The sequence below is a fragment of the Chrysochloris asiatica genome, unplaced genomic scaffold (genome assembly GCF_000296735.1).
Source record: "Chrysochloris asiatica unplaced genomic scaffold, ChrAsi1.0 scaffold00402, whole genome shotgun sequence".
NCBI classification, from domain to species: Eukaryota; Metazoa; Chordata; class Mammalia; order Afrosoricida; family Chrysochloridae; genus Chrysochloris; species Chrysochloris asiatica.
Window position 1 is genome coordinate 911493 of NW_006408920.1, and position 4530 is coordinate 916022.

At 37.1% G+C, this 4530-nt stretch overlaps 1 pseudogene; it reads left to right on the top strand.

Annotated features, from left to right (window-relative positions):
- LOC102838201 overlaps positions 1 to 3494 on the top strand; it is a 4392-nt pseudogene extending 898 nt beyond the window's left edge.
- Positions 3495 to 4530: the final 1036 nt, after the last annotated feature.

Below are 4530 nucleotides of genomic sequence, written 5' to 3' on the forward strand. Positions count from 1 at the left end.
CTAAAGCCAGTGATGATAAAATTGAAGAATTCTACCAACTTCTTTAGTCTGAAATTGATCAAACATATTATCAACATATATTGATAAAAGCAGGCATTAGTAGTTGAAATATATGGCCTTGGTGAGAAATTATGCTGAAGATTACGTGACAGAATTTTGCAAGACCAATGACTTCTTCATTGCAAATACCTTTATTAAACAACATAAAAGATGACTATATACATGGATTTCACCACATGGAATACACGGAAATTAAATTGACTGCATCCATGAAAAGAGATGTTAGAAAAGCAACATATCATCAGTCAAAACAAGATCGGGGGCAGACTGTGGAATAAACTATCAATTGCTCTTATGAAAGTTCAGGCTGAAGCTGAATAAAAATTAAAACAAGTACATGACAGCCAAAATATTACCTTGAATTTAGAGATATCTCACCTGAATTTGAAGATCATTTGAAAAACATACTTGATGTATTAGGCACTAAAAACCAAAAACCTGAAAAGTTGAAGGGTGACATCAAGAATGACACACAGGAAGAAAGCAAAAGGTCATTAAGAAGAGAAGAAAGAACATAAGATTTGATATCAGACTAGAGAGAAAGTCTGTGCAGACGTTTGCTAATAATAACCCTGAATGAAGGACAAAACAGGTTGAAAGGATGGTTCTGGAACTCTGAACTTCATATAAAGTGGTAATTAGGAGGAACAATGGGTTACCATAAATAGATTTGATGCAGTACCCCAAAAGTTGGTGTGTTTTATGATTTGTAGTGGCCAGATAGACGCAGCCACAACAATTTTGAATGGGAAGGAGCAGATACAAGGTAAAGAGAGCACTCACATTGCAGAGGTTTTACCAATCATCAGACATAAAGACGCAAGATCTATTTTCATTCTTTTATTTTCCTCTGTCTGCTCACTTCCACTCAAAGGAACAGAAGAGTTGAACCTAGTAAAGGTTCTACTAAGCACATGCATGGAACTGCACAGCAAGGATCATTAAGCACAGAATAGAAGACAGGAAAGGAGTTAATAGGAACCTGCTTAAAATGGAAATGTTTTCCAAAATTGTTCTTTCCAGCTTTGAGGTGGTTCTCACTAGGAGAAACACTTAAACAGGTTTGAGTGGAGGTGAGAGAGGCAAAAAAGAAAAAAATAAAGGCCAAAACACAGTCTTGAGTTACATTACAAGGTACAATGGGAACATCTTGAAATTTCTCAGACAGGATTGATGATAAGAAACCAAAAAAGGGGCAATAAAGTTGTATTCATATTTTGCCACGTTTTTATGTTTGTTTGCTTTTGCAATTTTCGACTTAGTGTCCAGTCTGTGATTTTGGCCCCTCTTTTATCTTGAGGAGGTTCTCTTTCCCTCCTTGTCTTACTAAAAAAAAAAGGGGTGCTAAAGTCTTATTGATACTTTGATACTTTTTTTTTTTTTTTTTTTTAGCTATTTTGGACTTTAGTGTCTGGTGTGATTTTTAGTCCCTTTTTATCTTGGAGCACTCTTTTTCCCCTTACCTTACCCAATAAGAGACAGTAATTGTGGTCATGCAGCCAAGCTACAATCACACCCTATAAGATACCACTATCTGGACAAGAACCAATACCAACTACTATACACCAGAGTATTGTGAATAAGCAACACCTGCAAAAATTACCCTGAGTTGAATAGTAAGAGAAGTGAAGACAGAAGCTAATTTTCTAATCACATCTACCAAGAGGCAATAAGAGATCTTAAGAATACACCAATGTACAGTCATCTAATTATTGAAAATACAACAACACCACAATGCCTAAAAAGCAACAGGAAATTTCTACTCATGTCCAGAAACAAAACTGAATAGCTCAAACAAATGAGGTAAAGGTAGACCTAGAATTTCCATTGAAAGAGTACAGGCTTTGGAACTGCCCGATAAGGAATTCAAGAGAGTGATAGATATTGAGGTGTAGCCAAATGTCCCATGTAAATTTGAGAAAAATAAGGAAGAAGTCAGAAAATTGCTAAAAGAAAAATCAAATAAGATAGAAATAACATTAAAAACCATTTGTTGTTGTTTTTAGGTGCCATTGATTTGGTAGCAGCTCATAGTGATCCTATGCACAAAAAAATGAAACATTGCCCGATCCTGGGCCAACCTCACAATTGTTGCCACACTTAAATTCATTGATGCTGCCACTTTGCCAGTCCATCTGGCTGGGGCCTTCCTCTTTTTCTCTGACCCTCCACCTTACCAAACATGATATCCTTCTCTTGAAAACCATTAAAAACCTGCAAAAGGAGGTCCAGACGATTGATACTAAAATATCAGAAATAGACAATACACTGAAAGGGCACAGGAGTAAAACTGAAGGACTAGAATCTAGAATCAGTGAGCTTGAAGATAAATTACTCAATACTGCTAAGATAGAAAAGCAAGCAGAGGCAATCAGCCATCAGGCCAAGAGGCATAGGAGGTCAAACCAGAAGGCAGGGCGGGGGCAGCATGGTAGTCTCCTTTTGGCTTGGAGGAGCAGTCTCCAGCCTCTGATACTGGAGACACTGTCAGAGGCTTACTGCAGCCTGCCTCTCGGCACTGTGTTCTAGTTCAGTGGCTTCTTAGACTCCAGTTGGATTCATTGGAAGGGACAACAGGGGAATCCAGTGGCAAAAAATCTTATGAAGCATAGCTATCCACTCATCATTTATGATGTGTTCCCTGAGGCATGCAAAGGGTTTCAACATACAGGTGATCAAGAAGTGTCCTCCCAGCAGATGTAGCTGAAAAAGCTGACAGAATTATTACAGTGCTTCCTACCAGTATGAATGCAATAGATGTTTTTTGAAGCAAAGGTGATCCTAAAGAACATGAAGAAAGGCTCGTAATTAATAGATTCCAGTCCCATTGATCCTGCAGTTTCAAAAGAATTAGCTAAAGAAGTTGAGAAAATGGGAGGACTTTTCATGGATGCCCCTGTTCTTGAGGTTTGGGAGCTGCTTGGTCTGGGAAACTCACGTTTATAGTAGGAGGAGTCAAAGAGGAATTTGCTGCTGCCCAATAGTTGCTGGGATGCATGGGTTCCAATGTGTTGTATTGTGTAATTATTGGGATGGGACAGGCTGCAAATAATTGTGACAACATGCTGCTTGCTATTAGTGTGATTGGAACTGCTGAAGCTATGAATCTTGGTATTTGGCTAGGACATGACACAAACCTATTGGCTAAAATCCTAAATATGAGTTTAAGATGGTGTTGGTCAGGTGACACTTACAATCCTGTACCTGGGCTTATGGATGATGTCCTCACAGCTAATAACTACCAGGGTGGGTTTGGAACAAAATTCATGGTTAAGGACCTGGGATTAGCGCAAGAGTCTACTACCAACACAAAGAGCCCGATCCTTCTGGGAAGTCTGGCCCATCAGATCTAAAGGACGATGTGTGCAAAGGGCTAATCAAAGAAAGACTTCTTATCTGTGTTCCAGTTTCTGCAAGAGGAGGAGACCCTCTGAGTTTGCCCTACAGCAGTGGACACTGTTGGAAACCAAACTCTATCTTGGAGTCTCCTTATAGGTCACTCCAAAAGTAAAATAGGTTTAATCATGTCTGCTTTTAATTATCTAGTAAAACCTAGGATTTTTCCACACTTTTTTTTAAACTGCTGAATCTTTTAGGGTATTTAGCAAGCATATTTATCTGAATTATTTTTTCTTTTTTTTTTAACCTTAAGCCACTGATGGGCTCTGCTATAAGCAGCTGATACACCATTAAAAATAAATAAATAAATAATTGATGTTTGATCATATTTAAATAAATTGTTGGATAATTCAATCAGGATATTATTTACTCCACTTTATAAATAAAACCAAATATATTTTTGAACTCGATGGAATCCATCTTAAAGGAGAGAAAATATATTGGCATTAGGAGAGCTGTTTGAATAAGGAAGTGTAGTGAATTGCTCCCTGCATGCCTCTGGAAGTCTGTCCTGTTGTGATATTCTTACATTATGAAGTTACAGAGTCATTTTCCTGGGAGTTGATAAAGCAGAATAATGTGTTGCTACATCTTTTATAATTTGGACTCAGTCACAATGTCTTAAGAGTGTTTTCCCCTCTTGTTACAATTCCCTGTACTCAGTGAGCCTATTTGTTTCCGAAAATATTTTTGCTTCCTTGCACATTCTCACTACATATTTTTGGACTTTAAAAGAATGACTTCTTTACACCTACTCCAGAGCCAATGATAATATTTACTTTCGATGATTATTACATTCTAAATAAAACCATGTTATTTTGAATTCAAATAATTTCTATACTGATTAAAAAAGAGAGAGAACAAGCAGAAAAAAAGAATGAAAACATCTGAAAAAAGTCTAATATTGGTTTAATAAAACATTAAAAGGAATTACCTAAGGGTTATTGGAGGCTTAGAACAGAAAAAGTCACACACAAAAAAACAACAGAGGAGACAGAAGAAATTCCAGAAGAAAATTTCCCTTATATTCTGAAAATAGAGGAGATAAAGATTCAAGAAGTTGCATAAACT